This window comes from Miscanthus floridulus, chromosome 9, assembly GCF_019320115.1.
Source record: "Miscanthus floridulus cultivar M001 chromosome 9, ASM1932011v1, whole genome shotgun sequence".
NCBI lineage: Eukaryota > Viridiplantae > Streptophyta > Magnoliopsida > Poales > Poaceae > Miscanthus > Miscanthus floridulus.
In genome coordinates, this window is record NC_089588.1 from 129,099,708 (window position 1) to 129,123,031 (window position 23,324).

General features: G+C 44.2%; 1 pseudogene; it reads left to right on the forward strand.

Annotated features, from left to right (window-relative positions):
• The first annotated feature begins 1,505 nt into the window (after positions 1 to 1,505).
• LOC136480907 (uncharacterized) lies at positions 1,506 to 22,701 on the forward strand (annotated as a pseudogene).
• Positions 22,702 to 23,324: the final 623 nt, after the last annotated feature.

Here is a 23,324-nt window from a genome sequence, read left to right on the forward strand (position 1 = left end):
CGGTCCTTATGTGTAGGCAAAAAATGACACAAATTTTAAGCCAAGCATGGGTCATTAGCTAGATGTGGCACCACTTAAATGATTTTGTCTCAAAGACTACAAAGGAGTCTTGCTTCTGCACAAGCCATGTCAAAGTAAATCAATTGATTTACTTAGAAATATGAGGATACATGTGTCTCAACTCATCAAACTTATTGAACAGAATCAAATAGAAATGTCATCAAAGCTTCTAAATTTAGAATGAGTTTAAGGTATTTGATTTTATTTACTACAAAGAAGATGAAATGTTAAGATTATTTATTGCACAAGGAAATAAAATGTTCTTAGTATGATACTGTTTTAGAATAAATGTTTTATTATGAATTTTGTATTGCCCATGACCTATTCTCCGCATTCCTCTGCCATCATCAAATCCCGATACGGCAATGCCTGCTGGCCCATCTCAGTGGATGGAGTGTTAGCTTGGGTGTTTGTTGACCTCGACTGCAGCCGCTGCTCGGCCAACAATGAGGTGGTAGGAAATTATTTTATTTCCATTGCAACACACTCGTATGATTGACATCGGCGGAAATTATTTTGTTCCATTGCAACGCACAGGAATGATTAACCACGCACAGGTATGATTGACCTCGACTATGGTCGTTGTTCGGCCAACACTGAGATGGTCGGGAATTATTTTGTTCCCGTTGCAACGCACGGGCACGATCCTAGTTAATACAAATAGGTGCCTTGGGAAAAAAAACACGGCCAGAGAAAGCTGTAAAAAACATACCATTCATATATTATCATTATATCCATACAAGACTATGGGAAAAACATTGACTGTTTCTTTGTACATCAAAGGTGCGTCTCTCAACTGTGTTGATTCAAAAACTAGTGCGGCGCTTGGGAGTTGAACACGCGACCTCCTACTTCATGTGCCGCACACTTAACCACTGCAATACTTCGTTGTTTTATGCTGGAAGTCAGAATAGTTATCCTTTATTATAATATCGTTGGCTTAGAAATCTCGTCTCTGAATCCCTAATCCCTGAATACCTCCGACAGCAATCCACGCCGCTACACTCTGACAGCAGATCACGCTGCGCCGAGGAGCGGTCGTCCCCAGCCCAGCGACGGCGAATCGCGCCGCAACGAGGAGCAGACATCCCTAGCCCAGCGACGGCGAATCGCGCCGCAACGAGGAGCGGACGTCCCCAGCCCCGCGACGGCGAATCACGCCGCTCCGACAAGCGGCCACCCCAATCCCCCGACGACGGCGAGTCACGCGGCGGGCCGCTGCAAGAGGAAGGCAGCTGGATTTATGGAGTAGGTTGCAGCTGCAGCAATCGCTCTCCACCGTCCCTTCCTGCCGCCTGCTGCCTTGCTGCAAGGTGCCTTCCCGCCGCCGGCTGCCTTCCTCCATACTTGCCATGTATGCCATCTACTCTATGATTTTGTTGTACTGCAGCATATGAATTGAGTGCATGCTTATTAAATTGTGTGTTTCCGCGATGCATGTTCAGATGGATAGAAGTTGGGTGCACAGCACACTATTTTCTACTGAATATGTCAATGGTGTCAAAGAATTTATGGATTTCATTAAAGAAAAATTTGGTGAGAGTGATGAGATTCTCTGTCCATGTACTATGTGCCTTAATCAGAAGTACCTGCATTGGCCCAATGTGAAGAAGCACATATTGTTGAATGGCATGGGCTGTACATATACTCGGTGGGTACCTCATGGAGAGGACATTAATGTACATGTTAATGAAGTTCCTGCTCCTGTTCCTGTTTTTGACACTGATGAGGTTCCATACATGGGATGGGTGTGGCTGAGGATGACAACAATGGTGTTGATCGGTTAGATAGGTTGCTAAGGGACCTACAAACTGTAGAAGAACATGGTAGGCATGACACTGAAACAGAAAATGGAAACAATGATGGAAACAGGCAAGCCTATTTTCTGAAACTTTTGATGAAGGAGGCTAAGCGTCAGCTTTATCCCGGTTGTACCAAATTTTCAAAGTTCTCCTTTGTGGTAAAGCTACTTCATATGAAGTCATTTTATAGGATTACCAACACTGCATTTTCTGCATTCTTGAAGCTACTAGCTGATGCATTCTCAGAGTTTAATACACTACCAACATCATACCATGAAGCAAAGAACACTCTAAAGGAATTAGGTCTTGGATATGAATCGATCCATGTGTGCTTCAAAAACTGTATTCTGTTTCGAAAGGATTATTCTGATCATGACAATTGCCCAGTTTGTGGTTTGTCAAGATGGAAAGACCCACAGAGGAAGAAGATTCCACAGAAAGTGTTGCGGCATTTTCCATTAGTGCCTAGGCTACAGAGGATATTTGTAACCAAGGAGGATTCAGAAGAAGCACAATGGCACAAGTTTAAGAGGAAGCCTAGTGAGAAGGAAATGAGTCATCCAGCTGATGGTGAGGCGTGGCAAGATTTTGATAGGCAATATCCAAATTTTGCTGAAGAAGCTAGAAACCTCATACTTGGGCTAGCTACTGATGGATTCAATCTGTTTGGCAATTTGAACACGAAGTATAGCATGTGGCCTGTAGTTATTGTGCCATACAACCTTCCACCTTGGGCATGCATGGATCAGTCCAATTTAATGATGGCTCTGTTGATTTCAGGTCCATGTTCCCCTGGGAAAGACTTTGAATTATTTTTATAGCCTCTTGTTGAAGAATTGATTGAGCTTTGGAAGGTTGTGCATACTTTTGATGCCATTATTGACAAAGAGTTAAAACTTCATGCATGTAACACCCTCGGTGTTATACCATAAATCAATTATTAAAACATGTCATGAGCATCATGTTTATGTGTTAATGCATTTGATAGAGTGTGTAAATAAGTTTCTTGTAACTTAAAATGATCAATAAAAATGTTAAACAAAAGTAGATTAAATAGTTCATGCATATAAGTAGGGTTTAAAATTAATTTTTAGTGAATAAGAATGCAATAGAACATATGTGTGTGAAAGCATCTAGGCCCCTAGTTGGGTTTCGGTGATTAATGACAATACAAGATTACTATGACTAACGCGTGTTTTGCAGAGTCAATTAAGTTAGGTCATGGTAATGGAGATCGATTGGGCAATCATGGATGTCATGCCCCTACGATGGAAATTATTTCGATTGTCAAAGGATGGACGACAAGGTTAAGGATGACTAGTTCTAAGTGTCGATTTGAGTTGGAGAGACACTTAGAGTAGTTTATGACTTTGTTTTTTCCTTTGGCCATACTATTAAGGGGGGTATGGATGGGTAGCTTAACCTAGGTGAGTCTAGTGAGTTAGGTGTGGTGCACACTTGCTAAGTCTAGCACTAGGTAGCTCCAAAATAGCCCTTAGATCCAATGGAGCAAACTTCATTCACATATGATCGAGAGTTAGAAGTGAATGGAGGGTCAAATACTGACCGGACGCTGGCTCCGGTGCGATCGGACGCTGGCCGTAGGGTCCGGTCAGTTCATTTGACCAAGGAGATTGCGTCTGGCATGACCGGACGCTGAGTGGTCGAGTGATCGGACGCTGAGGGCCAGTGTCCGGTCGACTCTAGTAAGGTTCCTGAAGAGAAAATCTACGACCGGACGTGTCCGGTCAGTACTGACTGGACCCTGGGGGTTCAGCGTCCGGTCGAGTACAGTAAGGTTCTAGTGAGGGTAAAATGCGACCGGACGCGTCCGGTCAGTGGTGACCGGACCCTGCCAGCGTCTGGTCAACACTTAATCACTGGTGTGCGGGTTGAACTGACCGGAGCGTCCGATCAACATGACCGGAGCGTCCGGTCACCCCGTAGAAGCACATAACGGTTCATTTTTCAGCCGATGTTATAAATAACACCTCCACTCGTGTGTGAGTGCAAAGAAGAGCAAGGTCCTAGTGTGGTGATTGAGATTTGAGAATCCCAAAGAGAGCCCTCATTAGTGAAGATCAAGAGTAGCAAAGTGTGCATCCACCTTCTCATTAGGCTTGTCGTGGTCAAGTGAGAGTTCATGCTTATTACTCTTGGTGATCGCCATCACCTAGATGGCTTGGTGGTGATTGGGAGCTTGGTGATCATCCGGAGAGCTTGTGGATAACCCAACTCACATTGTGAGCGGTTGTTGGTGATTCACCGCGACGGAGTGTCAAAGAATCAACCCGTAGAGAGCACTTCATCCTTGCGCGGATCAAGGGGGAGCTACACCCTTGCACGGGTGCTCCAACGAGGACTAGTGGGGAGTGACGACTCTCCAATACCTCGGCAAAACATCACCACGTTTCCTCTCCTCTCTTTACTTTGAGCATTTACTTTGAGCAATTCAATTCTTGTCATTTACATTCCTAGAATTGCCATGCTAGAGTAGGATTGGAACTAGGTTGCTAAACTTTTGTGCGTTAGATCAATAGAAACACTTCTCTAGGCACAAGGGGTTAATTGGGCTAACCATAGGACTTGTTTATTGCGAAGAAATTTAGAATTGGCCCAATTCACCCCCCTCTTGGGCATCTTGATCCTTTCAATTGGTATTGGAGCCTCGTGCTCATGTTTTAAGCTTAACCGCTTAGAGCAAGATGTCTCATGGGGATGGACCTCCTCCTATCTTTGAGAGAGATGACTTTCCATATTGGAAAATTCGCATGGAGGCATATCTAGAAGCTCTAGATGTTGGTATACTTAGAGCCGCCTCACAAGGCTTCCCAAAACCTCGGGATGCCACACACCCACAAGGCGATGAGTTGAACTATGAGAAGTGGAATGCAAAGGCTCGGAACACTATCTTTAGAGGCCTTTGCAAAGATGTGTTCAATCACGTGTGAAACCACAAAGACGCCCATGCACTATGATCGGACATTTGTACGCTCCATGAGGGAACAAAGATTGAGCGTGAGGAACGCTATCATCTTGTCATGAAAAAGCTCAACTCTTTTGAAATGCTTCCTAAAGAATGTGCTAATGAAATGTATTCACGTTTGAATGTTCTTGTAGAGGAAGTCAATGGGCTTGGACTCACTCAAATGCAACCATCTGATGTTGTAAGAAAGATCTTGAGTGTCCTTCCCATTGACAAATATGGGCATATTGTGACCGTGCTTCATCAAGGTGATCTTTCCGCCGCTACACCGACACAAATCTTGGAAAGATAAATGCTCATGAGATGTACATGCACATCATGCCACAAGATGGCTCATCCTCTATTAAGAAGAAAGAGAAGGACTTAGCATTCAAAGCTAGCCAAGATAAGGGCAAAGCAAGACTTGAGTATGAGAGCTCAAGTGATGAAGAAGATGAAGATGAAGATCTTGCTCTCATGGTGAAGAAAGCCGCCAAGATGCTAAAGAAGCTAAACAAGAGTGGCATCAAGTTTGATGGCAAGAAGAAGAAGTTCTTCACAAGCTCTAGAAGAAAGCCAATCTTTGAAATGGATTGCTTCAATTGTGGTGAACTTGGTCATCTAGCACACCAATGCACCAAGCCCAAGAAAGACAAGTTCAAGAACAAGAACAAGGGCAAGAAAGATGACTCAAGTAACGAAGATGAAGATGAGAAGAAGAAGAACAAGCCATACAAGAAGAGAGATGGCAAGAAGAAGGACTTTCACAAGAAGAAGAAAAGTGGAAAGACATACATCATCGGTGATTGGCTCACGGACATTGATTCATCTAGTGGATCATCCGATGATGATAGTGACAATGAGAAGGTGGCCGCTATTGTTATTGAGTCTTCATCATCTTCACCGCCACCATCGCCATCATCCTCTACACACCTATGCCTTATGGCCAAGGGTGAACGCAAGGTATCAAATGATGATGATAGTAGTGATGATGAACATGCTAGTGATGATGATAGTGATAGTGATAGTGATGATGAGTCACCTTCTTATGATGATCTTGTTAAAATACTAAGACAATACACTAAGATCATTAGAAAGGGAAGAGCTAAAAATGAAAAGCTAGATGCTAAGAATGATTCACTTTTAGCAAAATGTGATGCAATGGAAAAGGCTAATGTTGAGCTTAAAGAAGCAAATGATGCTATATCATCCAAACTCAAGGAGCTCAAATCTTGTAAGAAAGAGCTTAAAGATAAACATGATAAACTTGAGAGGACAAACAATGAGCTCATCACTAGCCATAACAAGCTAAAAGATGAATATACCACTCTTAAGATTAATCATGATACTCTTGTCATTGCTAAAGAATTTCTATCCAATGAGCCACATGATGCTATTAATGATGTTGTTAAGATTGATATAGCTACATCATGTGATGATTTAATTGATGAGAGCATTGAGCAAGGATCTAGTGGCAAAGGCAAGCAAGTGGTTGAGTGCAATGACTATGATGAGTACGTCAAGCTCAAGCATGACAATGAAAAGCTCAAGAAAGAGTTTGAAGAGTTCAAAGTCCACAACACCACTGTGCTAGAAACTCTTGATCATGATGGTGACTTGGTTCTTGAGAATGAGAAGCTAAAGAAGAAAACAAGAAACTCAAGGAAGAGAGAAACAATGTTGCACTCAAGGAAGAGAACAAGAAGCTCAAGTTGGAAAAAGAGCATCTCAAGATTGGATTGAGCAAGTTCACTAGAGGCAAGTATCTTCAAAGTGAGCTTCTAATGAATACCGTCATAAAGATGGATAGAAGTGGCATTGGGTACATGGCAAATCATGAGAAGAAGAAGGCTCAAGCTCAACAACAACAATCAAAGCCAAAGCCAAAGAGATGTTTTGAGTGTGGACAAGAAGTTCACTTTGCTCATGAGTGCCAAACTCCACCACCACAACCCTTGCCCAAGCATGCTAGACCCTTTGCCTTCAATGCTCACTACATGCTTAGAAAGGATTCTAGTGGAAAGATGAAAGTGATGTTCTTAGGACCTCCAAACAAGAATAGGCCTAAGAAAATTTGGGTTGCCAAGTCACTTGTTGAGAAGGTGAAGGGCCCTCAACAAGTTTGGGTTCCTAAAGCTTTCTCTCTTGTGTGTAGGTGAACTACAAGACCGGTGGAAGTCATTGGGTTATTGATAGTGGTTGCACACAACATATGACCGGTGATCCTTGTATGTTCACCTCACTAGATGAAGAAGTAGATGGGCAAGAAAGAATCACATTTGGAGATAATTCAAAGGGCAAGGTCAAAGGGTTGGGCAAAGTGGCAATATCAAATGATCATTCCATCTCCAATATGCTATATGTTGCTTCATTGAGTTTCAACTTGCTATCTGTTGGACAATTGTGTGATCTTGGCTTCCAATGCTTGTTTATCGAGAAGGAAGTTGTTGTATCTAAGAAGGATGATGATCAAGTGATATTCAAAGAATTTAGATACAACAACCTATATCTAGTGGATTTCACCTCCGAAGATGCAAACTTGAAGACTTGTCTATTCACCAAAACAACACTTGGGTGGCTATGGCATAGAAGACTTGCTCATGTTGGGATGAGCTCACTCAAGAAGCTTATGAAGAATGATTTGGTGAGAGGGTTGAAGGATGTGAAGTTTGAGAAGGACAAGCTTTGTAGTGCATGTCAAGCCGGCAAGCAAGTTGCAAATACCCATCCAACAAAAGCTTTCATGTCAACCAAAAGAGTGCTTGAACTCCTTCACATGGATTTATTTGGACCAACAACATACAAGAGTTTGGGAGAAAATCTTTATTGTCTTGTGATTGTTGATGACTATTAAAGGTATACATGGGAATTCTTCCTTCATGACAAATCCGAAGTTGCATCTTGCTTCAAGAAGTTTGCCAAGAGAGCTCAAAATGAATTTGAAGTGAAGCTCAAAAAGATTAGAAGTGACAATGGGAAAGAATTTGACAACACAAACATAGAAGCCTATTGTGATGAAGTTGGAATCAAACATGAGGTCTCCGCAACATACACTCCTCAACAAAATGGTGTTGTTGAGAGGAAGAACCGAACATTGATCACTCTTGCAAGAACAATGCTTAATGAGTACAACACCCCTGAAGCTCTATGGGTGGAAGCAATCAACACCGCATGCTATGCATCCAACCGCTTATTCTTTCAAAAGTTCCTTGGCCAGACACCTTATGAGTTGCTCAATGGGAAGAAGCCGGACGTCTCCTTCTTTAGGGTGTTTGGTTGCAAATACTACATCTACAAGAAGAGGCAACACCTAGGGAAGTTCCAAAGACGTTGTGATATTGGTTTTCTTGTTGGTTACTCATCAAAGTCCAAAGCATATAGAGTATTTAATCATGCCACCGGCTTGGTTGAAGAAACACATGATGTGGAATTTGATGAATCTAACGGCTCCCAAGGAGCACATGAGAATCTTGATGATGTAGGTGATGAACCATTGAGGGAGGCTATGAAGAACATTCCGGTTGGAGACATCAAGCCTAAAGATGATGAAGATGATATACAATTGATTGATCCACCCTCTTCATCAAGTGTACCACAAGATGGTGAAAAAGACGGGAGAGTAGAAAATAAAGACACTCATGTCTCCCATGAGCAATTGGTGGTACAAGCACAAGATGTTGATGCTCCACAACCTCCTCCTCAAGTGGTCAATAGAAGAAATGCACCTCTACTACAAGATCATCCACAAGATCTCATCATAGGGAGTCCTTCAAAGGGTGTAATGACTCGATCACAAAAACTTGCTTCATTTATTGCTCATTACTCTTTTGTCTCTTGCTGTGACCCTACTAAGGTAGAAGAAGCTCTTCAAGATCCAGATTGGATAAATGCCATGCATGAAGAGTTGAACAACTTCACCCACAATGAAGTTTGGACTCTTGAAGAGCGGCCAAAAGGTGCAAGAGTCATTGGAACAAAGTGGGTGTTTCGAAACAAGCAAGATGATCAAGGTGTTGTTGTGAGGAACAAGGCAAGACTAGTTGCAAAGGGGTTCTCTCAAGTTGAAGGTTTGGATTTTGGAGAGACCTTTGCACCGGTTGCAAGGCTAGAAGCCATTTGTATCCTCCTTGCACATGCATCGCATCATGAGATGAAATTATATCAAATGGATGTGAAAAGTGCATTTTTAAATAGCTTTATTAATGAACTAGTCTATGTTGATCAACCTCCTGGGTTGAAGACCCTAGATATCCTAATCATGTTTATAGGTTGTCCAAGGCACTATATGGGCTTAAGCAAGCCCCAAGAGCTTGGTATGAGCGCCTTCGGGACTTCCTCATTGAGAAGGGCTTCACAATTGGGAAGGTCGATACCACACTATTCACCAAGAAGCTTGATGGGCATATCTTCATTTGTCAAGTACATGTTGATGATATCATCTTTGATCATCAAATGAAGATTCTTGCAAAGAATTTGGTGAATTGATATCGAAGGAATTCGAGATGTCCATGATTGGTGAGCTGACATTCTTTCTTGGTTTTCAAGTCAAGCAAATGAGAGAAGGGATCTTCATCTCTCAAGAGAAATATACTAAAGATCTTCTCAAGAGATTCAAGATGGATGAATATAAGCCAATCAAGACACCAATGCCAACTAATGGACATCTTGACCTAGATGAGGGAGGTAACACGGTTGATCAAACTCTCTACCGCTCTATGATTGGTAGCTTGTTATATTTAACTGCATCTAGGCCCGACATCATGTTTAGTGTGTGTATGTGTGCTAGATTTCAAGCTAAGCCTAAGGAATCACATTTGATTGCCATAAAAAGAATCCTTAGGTATCTTAAGCACTCACCAAGCATTGGCCTTTGGTATCCCAAAGGAGCTAGATTTGAATTAATTGGCTATTCCGATTCGGATTATGCCGGATGCAAAGTTGATAGAAAAAGCACATCCGGAGGGTGCCATTTGCTTGGTAGATCACTTGTGTCTTGGTCCTCCAAGAAACAAAATAGTGTGGCCTTGTCCACCGCCGAAGCAGAATACATTGCCGCGGGTGCTTGTTGTGCACAAATACTTTACATGAAGCAAACTTTGCTAGACTATGGTGTAGTTCTAGATAAAGTACCTCTTTTGTGTGACAATGAAAGTGCGGTAAAACTTGCAAATAATCCGGTTCAACACTCTCGCACCAAGCACATAGATATCCGCCATCACTTTCTTAGAGATCATGTTGCTAAAAATGATATATCACTAGAAGGTGTAAAGACCGAGGATCAATTGGCGGATATCTTCACTAAACCGCTAGATGAGGCAACATTTTGTAGATTGCGGAATGAACTCAATGTGCTTGATTTTAGCAACTTTACTAAAAATTGAGCTTGTGTTGTCCCTTGCATTGCATTGTAATATACAACATGTTTAATGCTTTATAATGCATATAGGGCTTGTCTAACATGGTTAAGATAACTGCCGAAAAGTGTGTTAAGAAGCTTAACCTTGGATCAAACTTGATAAGCAACTAGATTTACATTCAAGTATTGCATTTGCATGAATGTTGTTTTTGTCATTTGTTTTCAAATCGCCCTCTATTTGCCTATTTTCTTAAAAAGAATTATAGCCTAAGGTAAAATATTTTGAAAAACTTGAGGGTTTGAGAGAGGTCACTCACATCAGTCCTAATTGGTGTTTATTTGGATCTTATTGGAGTTGGGACTTGATTGAGAACAGGCAACGCAAAGGACTTTGAAGATCTGCTGAAGGAGTGACCGGATGTTGCACCGGACTCTGATGTCCAGTGTCCGGTCAGTTCACAGGAGGTGAACCTGCTGCCGAAGGAGTGACCAGACGCTAAAACAGTGTTTTCCAAGCGTTCGGTCAGAAGGAGCTTCAGCGTTCGGTCGATGATGAAGACATCAAGGCTAGGTGACCGGACTTTGGCTGCGTCCGGTCAGTGTCCACCGGACGTGTCCGATCGTGATTCTAGAGGAATTGGACCTCTCTGGAATCGACCGGATGCTGGGTGGTAGCGTCCGGTCGCTGCCACCAGAGCGTTCGGTCAATAGGAATCGTGCGGACTTTGATCTCTATTTTTGTTTCCTATTCTGTTTCGCTGGGGACCCTTTATAACCAATCCGGTCATACCTAGCACCGCATCCGCCCTTGCCCTAGCCAGCCTCCCCGCGCCGATGCCACCATAGCTCCTCGCACCGCCGCAGCCGTGCCCATGCGCCGTCGCAGTTCCTTTGCGCCAGCACCATCGCGCCAGCCTCATTGTGTCGCCGTGCCCTGCCTCTTGCGCAGCTCAAGCTCACCACCGCAGCACTTCCCTGCGCTCCTAGGATCCCCCCGTGTGCCTCCGCAACCGTCGTGCCACCACAGTGCCGCCGAGTCGAGCTCCGGTGCCCTAGCGCTGCCGTCAGTCCACGTCGCCGAGATTCATAGCCGTAGTGCTATCCTCATCTAGCGCTGGTAAGGCCCTACCGTCATGCCCTGTCAATCCATATCTCAACTTTGCTGTGACCTAGCCATTCATCTAAGAGCAAATTCCAATTGCATTAAGGGCCATCGATTCACTGCTCACCACAACACTAACCCTAGCCGGTTCCGAAGGTTCCCCGCGTGACGTCTCTTCTCTTCTCGGATCTCCATTTCGTCAGGTAGCAAGCCAGTCGTTTCAATTTTGTATCTAAATTGCTTGCTTCGTAGGGTTTCGCATCTATTAGATATATCGTATTTATTTGTATATCCATCTATTCCATCGTGCAGCGAGTCGGTGCCGTTGAGATCGTGTGGTAGTTGTCAGTTAACTAGGAGCCAAGCTCACAAGTATGGACTGAGGCCAAGCCTCAAACGTGTCAGAGGCAGTTGTTTCTTGTTAGCAGCAGTTGATTCTCTTCAGATTCATCAGATGGCTCGCACGAAGAATGTCGGTGGTGGTCCAGGGGATGAGGATCCGAGGCCTCCACCTCGCCAGCCTAAAGATCCTAAAGGCAAGGCATCCAAGAAGCAAGCAGTTAGGACACGTAAGTACCCAGATACAGAGACTGCTAGAGCAGCAGTAGTTACAGAGGCCGCAGAGCGTGCCAAGAGAGGAGGCACTCGTAGTGGAGTCCGAATTGCCGATCCACTTCCACCAGATGCGATGGCTACATTTCAGCTTGTTGATCATCTTCATGGTGGTCCAGCTAGGACCCTCATGATTAGAGGATGGCGTGTTGCCATTGACGAGGTTCAGCCTTAGGGGGAGCCACAACAGCAGCATCAGCCATCATAGTAGACTCAGGAGCCTCAGCTAGCTCAGCAGTCATAGGAGGCATAGCCGACACAGCAGTCTCAGGAGGGTGAGCAGGTCCAGTAGGCCGAGGACATAGAGCCGGCACCACAGCCGCAATTACGCCGCTCTGGTCGCTCTCGTGTCCTAGTTTCACTGAGGCCAGTCACTTAGAGGAGGGGTTCTCATCCACCGCCTCGACCACAGGGTCCACCTCCAGTGACCCATCTTGACCTGAGGGCCGCCATGGCCAAGAAGGTTTAGCAGCTGAGGTTTGTGGACTTTGAGGTGTAGTTTCCACCTAGGAGGGATGAGAGAGCATCAGAGGGATTCTATACACCCCTATAGGAGGACTTCTACAATGCCTATCTAAACAGTGGGGTGATTTTCAGATCTCAGAGGGTGTGCCACATTGACACTATAGTTGCAGCAGCTGGAGAGCACATTCGCCCCTACATTACATATCTATCGGGGCTATCAGATTTGATTGGATGGACTGGATTATATGTTCCATCTTGGGTTCGTCAGTTCTACACATCTCTCTGGATTGACCCCCACCATAGGTTCATTCACTTTGGATTTGGTGGCAGAGACTATCGTTTGACTAGCACCAGGGTCATGGAGATTCTCAGGCTTCAGGAGCAGCCAGTAAGACTTCATGAGGTGTGCTATGGCCAGACTGCACCTCCCAGACACCCGCATGGTGGCAACGTGCCCCCTACTGACTTGGTCCGTCACTGTTTCAAGGAGCCTTTTGGCAAAGGGTTGAGAAGGAACCCCAGTGACCTTAACCCCACTGCTCATGTGCTAGAGGCTATTATGAGGAGGACACTGCTTTCCAGGATGGGATACAGAGAGGGCTTGACACGGATACAGCTTTGGCTCATCAACTCTATGATGCAGTAGACAATTTTTGATATTTGGGATCTTCTTCTATTAGAGATGGAGGATACTATAGCTGAGGGCTTCAGAGGTTGTAGGCAGTTGCCCTATCCTCACTGGATCACCTAGCTTATCCACAGAGCAGTCATAGTGAGGCCACCAGAGATGCTTGCAGAGAATAGTGGTGCTACGACTGAGTTCCCTGCCTATAACATGACACAGATGATCCATCATAGCACTCCACAGGCACCTAGTCAGCCACACCGTCGTCCTAATGTGCCAGAGTCTATAGCCTATCAGGATGATATCATCAGAGGCATTGTAGCTACTGAGGAGGAGGAGCTGCCTTAGTAGGAGGGGATGGTCGTGAGCGACCCCAGTGACAGTTCTGATGATGACTATCTGCCCATCCCTCAGATGCCTCCACACAAACATGATGTAGAGGCCGGCAGTTCTAGCTCAGCTCCACCTGCCCCGCAGACAGATCCTGCTTTGCTTGCTATACTAGAGCGGATGAGACAGGACCAAGCCAGACAGGCTTATGAAACTATTGCTACGTTTGCACAATTCCAGACTCGTCAGGACGAGTTTCAGAGGCAGCAGTAGGCTATCCAGCAGCAGCAGCAGGCCATCCAGCAGTAGCAGTAGGCCATGCATCAGTAGTAATTACTCATGCAGCAACAGCTTCTCGAATTCATGCAGCATGTAGTGACTGCCATGGGGCTCCACCGCCACAACCTTCACCCTAGCTTGGTCAGCATGGTACAACTTCGATGACTCTAGCGATACAGCCCAGTGGGCTTTAGAGTTAGGGACAGCCACCAGAGCAGTTTGCTTCACCAACAGTACAGGTGTCCCAGTGGTTATCCTCGCTAGTGGTAGCCCCATAGTTCACACCCTATCAAACAGGTTTCACACCGGGTCAGACGTCCTCGCTATTTGAGCCAGACACTTTAGTCTCTAGGAGTCTTGGAGCATCCTTCAGTGAGTTGACAGGGTAGCCAACACCACCACATCTGTATGCCCCAGGTCCCTCTACAGCAGCTCTCATCGCCGTGACTACATAGAGGCTTCCTTCCTCAATTGCATCTTCATATCCTACTATAGGCATACCAGCAGAGTCATAGGCAGCACCTATCCTAGCTCAGACCTAGACAACTTCAGTGACACTGCCAGCTACAGAGGGTCAGACTACTCAGAGCTTAGGGCCAGATGATGATGGTACCCAGTTCACGCTTGCTCCGCGTACTTCAGCGCCCAACTCGTCAGCTGCAGCCCCGCCAACCGACCCTTAGGTTTTGGTGTTTGACGCCAAAGGGGGAGAGGGTTCGAGTATGTAGACTCAGGGGGAGCGACTTATTTAGGGGGAGCTTAGTTATCTATTAGCTTATATTATTACATTTGGAGTTTTTTGTGTGTGATACACTATTACTATTATGCACTCGTGTGTTTACTCTCAGGTTTACTGTTATATCTATGTGATAGTGATATCTACGTGATTGTGATATATGACATGTGTGCTCTCTACTTTGAATTCCTTTATATGTCATATCACTTGTGTTATGCTCATTTGCCTTTGCTTCCGCATTTTACTCCGATGCAAATGAGCTTCATCACTTGTACTCATGCTTATTTCATATCTTTTGAGTACATCGTGTTGGCTTGGGTCATATAAGCTTGTCTAACTCTTTTGTTCTTATTGACAAAAGCTTATATGAACCAAGCATGTCAAAAACCTCACTCTTTCACATACTCGAGGTGGTATTGTCATCAATCACCAAAAAGGGGGAGATTGAAAGCATCTAGGCCCCTAGTTGGGTTTCGGTGATTAATGACAATACAAGATTACTATGACTAACGTGTGTTTTGCAAAGGCAATTAAGTTAGGTCATGGTAATGGAGATCGATTGGGCAATCATGGATGTCATGCCCCTACGATGGAAATTGTTTCGGTTGTCAAAGGATGGACGACAAGGTTAAGAATGACTAGTTCTAAGTGTCGATTGGAGTTAGAGAGACACTTAGAGTAGTTTAGGACTTTGATTTTTCCTTTGGCCGTACTATTAAGGGGGGTATGGATGGGTAGCTTGACCTAGGTGAGTCTAGTGAGTTAGATGTGGTGCACACTTGCTAAGTCTAGCACTAGGTAGCTACAAAATAGCCCTTAGATCCAACAGAGCAAACTTCATTCACATATGATTAAGAGTTGGAAGTGAATGGAGGGTCAAATACTGACCGGACGCTGGCTCTGGTGTGACCGAACGCTGGCCACAGGGTTCGATCAGTTCATTTGACCAAGGAGATTGCGTCTGGTGCGACCGAACGCTGAGTGGTCGAGTGACCGGACGCTGAGGGCCAGTGTCCGATCGACTCTAGTAAGGTTCCTAAAGAGAAAATCTGCGACCAGACGTGTCCGGTTAGTACTGACCGGACCCTGGGGGTTCAGCATCCAGTCGAGTATAATAAGGTTCCAGTGGGGGTAAAATGCGACCGGACGCATCCGGTTAGTGGTGACCGGACCCTGCCAGCGTCCGGTCAACACTTAATCACTGGTGTGCGGGTTGAACTGACCGGAGCGTCCGGTCACCCCGCAAAAGCACATAACGGTTCGTTTTTCAGCCGGTGTTATAAATACCACCTCCACTCGTGTGTGGGGGTACTTTTGCTCATTCCAATAGCTGGGAAACACGTTTGTGAGTGCCAAGAAGAGCAAGGTCCTAGTGAGGTGATTGAGATTTGAGAATCCCAAAGAGAGCCCTCATTAGTGAAGATCAAGAGTAGCAAAGTGTGCATCCACCTTCTCATTATGCTTGTCATGGTCAAGTGAGAGTTCGTGCTTGTTACTCTTGGTGATCGCCATCACCTAGACAGCTTGGTGGTGATTGGGAGCTTGGTGATCATCCGGAGAGCTTGTGGATGACCCAACTCACATTATGAGCGGTTGTGGGTGATTCACCATGACAGAGTGTCGAATAATCAACCCGTAGAGAGCACTTGATCCATGCGTGGATCAAGGGGAGCTACACCCTTGCGCGGGTGCTCCAACGAGGACTAGTGGGGAGTGGTGACTCTCCGATACCTCGGTAAAACATCGCCGCATTTCCTCTCCTCTCTTTACTTTGAGCATTTACTTTGAGCAATTCAATTCTTATCATTTACATTCCTAGAATTGCCATGCTAGAGTAGGATTGGAACTAGGTTGCTAAACTTTTGTGCATTAGATCAATAGAAACACTTCTCTAGGCACAAAGGGTTAATTGGGCTAACCATAGGACTTGTTTATTGCGAAGAAATTTAGAATTAGCCCAATTCACCTCCCTCTTGGGCATCTTGACGCTTTCAGTTTGATTCTTAAATAAAGTTTAAAGTACAAACTTTGTAGATGATAGTGAAATACTTGTGGTCGAAAAATGATATTACTAGCTAATATTTTCACTAGCTTAGAAATCGCAAATTGAAATCAAATTTAGCTCAAAACTTAGAAAATTTCCAAGTTTGTCAATAGCTAGACATTGCTATGTTTAGCAATTTATTTCGAGAGATTGGGTTAAGGAGTGGTGTAGTGTTATAGCTCGATTTGGTAGTCTCATGTGGCATCTTTAGCATGGTGAAGATGGTTTAGGTCCTAAAGCAACCGTTTAGTTTTTATGGGCGCTTTAAAATTCGTGCACGACACGGTTTCGGGCTGGTTGACCGTGTGGCCGTGATCATCGCGCTCGGGCACTCGGCGTCACCGCATTGGTTGCATGTGCACACGCTGCCATGCGTGACCGGCTGTGGCTGCCTCCGGCCTGGCTATGGCTCGGCTACCGCTGGCCCTACCGTGCCATGACGAAGACATTGCCGGTGCTATCACCTCGTCGTCGCGTCCGCCCACTGCTGCCTCGCCGCACTACCGACCCACCTCACGCCGCAACGCTGCCGCTGCTGTTGCATTGTCATTGCATCCATGCCTGTCCACTACATCTTTGCGCTGCTGCCGACCTAGTGCGTGCCGCCTCTACCACAAGCACGTGGTCGGGCTCACCGTCGCCTTGTCATTAATGACATTGTGGCCACAAGGGCCACACCGGTCGGGAGCGCATGCGCCTATTGGCTAGCACCTGCGCGTGGGCCTCCACGATCTCACTGACCACATCCCGCCAAGGCGAGGACAAGCCGAGCCACCTACCGTGCCCCGTCTCTCTCTTTCTCTCTGTTCTCGTCTCCCTGCCGCCGTCGAATCGCACCGGCGCCGCAGCTGTGAGGGGTCACCTCTTATCAATCCCTCTTGTCTATGCCTCCACCCTCATGTCCCCTCTCTAGCCGCCCCCACCCTGCTTTGATTGCGGCTCAGTCGAGCCTCAATTTTGGAGCTTCGCCCCATGACCACGCCATTAAGACCTGTCACCGCCTGTGCCGTGGCTAGCTCCAACCTCGCCATCTTGCGTTGAAGTGACCGCATGACTAGCCTTGCCTAGAAACCCTCTTTGTCATGTGCACCCAAGTCATAGCCTATAGCTGCCTCCACGACGCTGACATGGCCGTGTCGCTGTGTATCGCCGTCGAGCTCGCCACGCTCACGCGGCCAGACTTGTTCGGGGCGTCTCTGGCCAGGACACCGCCATGGGTAGGATCATGGTACGTCACTAATGCTTACCCATCACTTCTATTATCTATTGCATGCTGTGGCTCACCAGAACACGGTTGCCACCGCTGTAGGTCGCCCGCCGCCGGGGAGAGCCCTCTCTGCTTCACCCCCGTTCGTGCAACCACCGCCCATCGTCTCGCATCGGCCCATAGGCGAGCATCGGTCCCCTAGCTAGGTCTACAAGGGTCCTAGGTGACCGGTGTACCGCTTAGTGCCACTGCTCGCCGCGCCGACGAGCACAGGGCGTCTCGGGGACCTCTCCGGTGCAAAGGTGAAAAGATATGAGGGTTCCGTTGTAAAGTCGTTGTCTATAGAAAGAGTATGTGTACTGTTCACGCTATTGTTTGATAACGCGAGGGCGTTTTTGCAAGAGTGCCAGCGCGCACGGGGGCTCCCTGCTGTGGGCCGCCTTCGCGCGTGGGCCACGTTGGGCCAAAATCATTTTAATTTTTTCGTGGAAAATTGAAGTAGCTTTTCATTTTAATTCTGAGCTAAACTTTGGTAATTAATATAAAATAATGTAGATATCCAAAAATTGTGAAACTAATTTTGTTAGGTTCCTAAAACATTGTCTACATGTTAGTATAGTTAGTTCATACATATCTATGTGGTTGCTAAGGAGGATTAAAATAGTTGAGATGCTTAGTATTATTTCAATTAATAATTGTAGGAATTTTTTTGGTAGATTGGTGATAGCAAAAACCCTAAAATTTTTATAGTAGCTTCATTGTATTATTATGTGTTCACTATAATTTTTGTAGACCTAGAATGGACTACTTAATATGGTAGCTAAATACCCATTAAAGCTAAAGGAATAATGGCATGATATTGGTTTGTAAAAGTTAAGCACTTGTAGGGTGAGCTTGAAATCTATTTGGTAGAGATAATGATTAACTTAGTATCTTAGTCATTAGAGCTAGCTTAGTAGCTTAGCATGTGTATTCTTATTTTAAGAGTTGCTGTTGCCAAAATACTAAGTGTTGCATCATCATTGTATGCATATAGAGAATGAGTTGGTGGAGTTCGTGACCGCCGGAGAGCAGGAGTACGAGGAGTTGATCGAAGAGTAGGTTCTCGTATAGGAGGAAGCCCCATCGCCATCAACGACTGACATAGCTAACAATCTGCCTGCCCAAGGCAAGCCCTAGTGCATAACCCTTATTTTGAATAATCACTGGATATATATATATATATATATATATATATATATATATATATATATATATATATATATATGCGATGTGCATTTACGTTACAGGATTTATATTGAAACTACATACATAGATAAACCTACCGATGAGTCCTACTAGCATAGGTTGAGTAGCTGCTTTGCTTAGGCTATCGATAGTGTGAGTAACCTGCCGGTACTCACAATAGGTGATTATTATTATTACTCTCATGATAAAATGGTGAAAGGAAATGGAGACCGGGCAGGGATATGGTACGGGTATTGGTGGGTGTAATAGGTTGTGTCACGCGGCCAACGGAGCATAGCTAGGTTACAATGTTTCCCTTGTCCATGTTGGTTAAGGACCGTCCATTGCTGTGGATGGTACTCAGGTCACTGACTTATTATCCTAAGCACATACTTGCTTATGGAAGTGAGAAGGCTCGTTACCCTCTTATCATGGGTTTCGGCTCTTTCCGGACCGACAGATTGGAGGCAGGGATGGTGGAGGTCTAAGCACCACACTGAGTCTGAGACTCAGGAGTGGGGGCCTGGAGTCCAAGTTTGGATGGGGACCTAGACCCCTTGATAGGAGAGTGGTGGGTTGGTCTTGCTTGTGCCTGGGGTACAAGCGGGGTGTGTGTTTTGGGGTACCCAGCTGGGATACATTGGTTCGTGAATCGCCATGTGATACAGTATGACTTAGCTATGATCTAGCACCGTAGTAAGAATTGGAAGATGAAAGGGGATGAATGGATCTGATTGCTCAACTCTTGCTTGAAAGTAGAATAGGTGCTTACATAGAATGGTTAGCTAATGAATAAATCATGACTGCTAATAAACCACATACATAAGGATTCACTACTAGTAATGCTTTTTCGCAAAAAGGAAACCCAACAAACCATAAAGCTCATCTATCCTTTGGAGTCAGAAAATTATTCCCACTAGTCGGGTAAGTCTTACGAGTACATTGTGTACTCAGGGCTTATTTACCTCTATTGCAAGTGTAGCTTGAGGAGTGGCTGTTGTGTGGAGGATTCTTCTGGTGGGCACAGACGGATCCTTGTATCTTATCATTAGATGTTTATTTCAATTCCGTTGTTTAAATTCTGCACTCTGAACTTGGTATTGTAATAATGTATTTCCAAGAACTCTTGTTGTATGAAATGGACTAAGTATTGTAAACTCGTTCTCATTATTGGATTCTGGATGAAAAACATGGATTGTTTGAGTTCTCCCTTGGGGTGTGCTCGACAGAACTGTCTAATGTAGCTCACTTTCGGGGTGCTTAGTGTCTAGTGGAAGACAAGCTCTTCTGAAGGCGTGTTATTTTGGGCGGTTCTGCCATAATGCAATAGTGTTATGGTTCATTCATGGTTACCTAGCTCTGGCTACTTTGTCTGGGCATACCACAAAAGGCTATTTTGCTTGTACTCATTGTGACAAGAATCCTCTCTCATATGCACTAAGGAATAAAATTGCATATATTGGACACTATCGTTTCCTGCCAAGGGGACATCGTTTGAGGAGGAACAATAAATACAGTGGCCTTCATGGAACCAATGATCCTCTAGGTAAATTTACTAAAGAAGAGCTACTTGCAGAATTAGAGAACGTTAGACATGTTAAACCTGGGTCAAGCAAAAGGAAAGCAAGAAAAGGAAGCGTTCTGCCTTGGACACTGACAAAAATGCTAATGTCCAAATTTGGAGCAGGAGAGTTTGTTTGTGGGATTTGGAGTATTGGAAAAATTTAAATATTCGACATAATCTTGATGCCATGCACATTGAGAAGAACATATGTGAGAGCTTGATTGGCACAATTCTCGATATACCTAGGAATACAAAGGACACAGTGAATGCTAGGTTTGACCTTAGTGATTTAGGAATTAAAGAAGACTTGCAATTCAGAGATGAAGGAAATTCTTCTGAGATGCCTAAAGCTAGATACACCTTGTCTAAAGAACAAAAAGTTGCCTTTTATAATTTTTTACGGGAGGTCAAGTTTCCAGATGGCTATGCTTCAAACATATCAAGATGTGTTAATGCCAATGGAAACAAGGTATAAGTCCTAAAAACACATGATTGCCATGTTCTTTTGCAAAGAACCTTACTTGCTGCTTTGAGAGGCTTTGCTAAGAACGATATATATGAAGCAATAGCAGAGTTGGGAAATTTTTTTAGGGAATTATGTAGCAAAACTCTGAACAAGGATGTGTTAGCTCAAATGAATAAAGAAATCCCTATATTATTATGCAAGCTTGAGAAAAAATTTCCCCTAACTCTTTTTGATGTGATGATGCACCTTCCTGTACATTTGCCTGAGGAGGCCCTGCTCTAAGGTCCTATGCAGTATGGGTGGATGTACCCAATAGAAAGGTGACTATACACTTTAAAGCGCTATGTGCGGAATAGGGCAAGACTAGAAGGTTCCATTGCAGAGGCATGTATTGCAGATGAATGCTTAACATTTTGTTCCAAGTACATGGATGATTTTGAAACAAGATTTAATAGAGAACCGAGAAATGTTGGTTTTTCGATGAAGAAGCCTATGGTGCAGATGTGTTTGGGCATGGAGTGAGATTTACTTCAATAACATAATTAGTATATGATGAAGGTGGATTAGATCAAATGGCGTGGTATGTGGTAAACAACTATAGTCAATTTGAGAAATATATCAAGTATGTTATCACTTATGTACTTTGCTATATGCTACCTTCCTCTTGTTCATATGGGTCATTTTTTGACACATTTTTTGTTTTTTACAGAATGTTCAAGGTCGAATTAGAGAGGGAAGGGGTGTGTAACATTGAAAAACACTTCGACAAGGATTCCAGACTTGGTTCAGGAACCTGGTTAGCTTTCATTCAGTATCTTTTACAAATTATTATCAACATTGTACTATGCATTCTAATGTTTATTGTTCTATGTGGTATGCCAGATGCTGAGAAAGAATACAAATGAAGAAATGGTAGATGATGACCTCTTTTCCTTGGCATGTGGTCCTGATTTTAGAATCAAGAAATACAAGTCATGTATAGTGAATGGGGTGCGATTTAAGACTACTGACCGTGATACGAATAAGAAGTCTTAGAATAGTGGAGTAATGTCACTATAGGCACACATAACTCTAAGGTCATTGAGTTTTATGGAAACCTAAAAGAGATCATCTAGTTAGATTATAATGGTGATGATAGGTCAGTAGTCTTGTTCAAATGTGATTGGTATAAACTGGATGGGAAGAATGCTAAGAAAGATGATGGGTTCTTTAAAAGCATCAATGTCGGAAGTCTGTGGTACAAAGGTGATTCTTTAATTCTAGATACTCAGGCAAGAAAGGTGTTCTATTTGCCAGATACAAATTTTGGTAACAATTAGCAAGTTGTCCAAACATTTTACCATAGACATCTATACAATGTCAGTGAAACTTCTGTACCATTTAATGGTCCTGCATATCAAGAGGAAGATTGTTGTGCTCAAAAGAAGGGTAGTAGGCAAATAGTAGTTGATGAGCCTACAACTGAGATGCCTTTAAATAGACATGATGAACCAGGACAAATGTTTGAAGGTTCTGAGATTGCTCGTTTGAGGAAAGAAAGGCCAACCCATGTTTGTCAAAGTAACAGTGAAGATGAAGATGTAGATGTAGATGACACAATTAAAGAGTACTACAACGAGGATGATGGAGGTGCCACAGTTGAGGTTGGCAGTGATGACGAGTATTTGTTTTTTTCTTGTTTTCATGTGTTGTCCTTGTCCAAACAATATTTGTGTTGTATTGGAGATCATGTATTGCACTGCCTCCTTGTAACATTAAAAAAATATGCAGAGCTATGCTTGGAATGTATGTCTACACAATATTTTGTGAACTTTTTCTAGAACTTCTATCATGTTATGAATTGAAGTTGCTACTGACATGATATCAAAATTCTATCCAAATTGTGTCAAAATATTATGCATAAGGCACAAAAGACACAGAAGGCACCAACACAAATTTAGAAAGGCACAGATGGCACCAACACAATATTGTCTCACATTGAGTAGCATACATCATCTACCTTACATCAGAGATGAAAGGATCAAGATGCCCAAGAGGGGGGGGGGTGAATTGTGCTAATTCTAAATTTCTTGGAATGATTAAGCCCTATACTTAGCCCATTTCACCCCCTTGTGCCTAGAAGTGTTTCTATTGTTCTATCGCACAAGAGTTTTGCACCCTAGATTCCAATCCTACACTAGCATGGCAATTCTAGGAATATAGAGACATGAATTGAATTGCTCAAATGTAAATGCTCAAAGTAAAGAGAGGAAGTGGAACGCGTCGATATTTTTCTAAGGTATTAGAGAGTCGCCACTCCCCACTAGTCCTTATTGGAGCACCCACACAAGGGTGTAGCTCCCCCTTGATCCCTGCAAGGATCAAGTGGTCTCTATGGGCTGATTCTTTGACACTTCGTCATGGTGAATCGCCCACAACCGTTCACACCATGACTTGGGCCATCCACAAGCTCCGCTAGATGATCACCAAGTTCCCAATCACCGA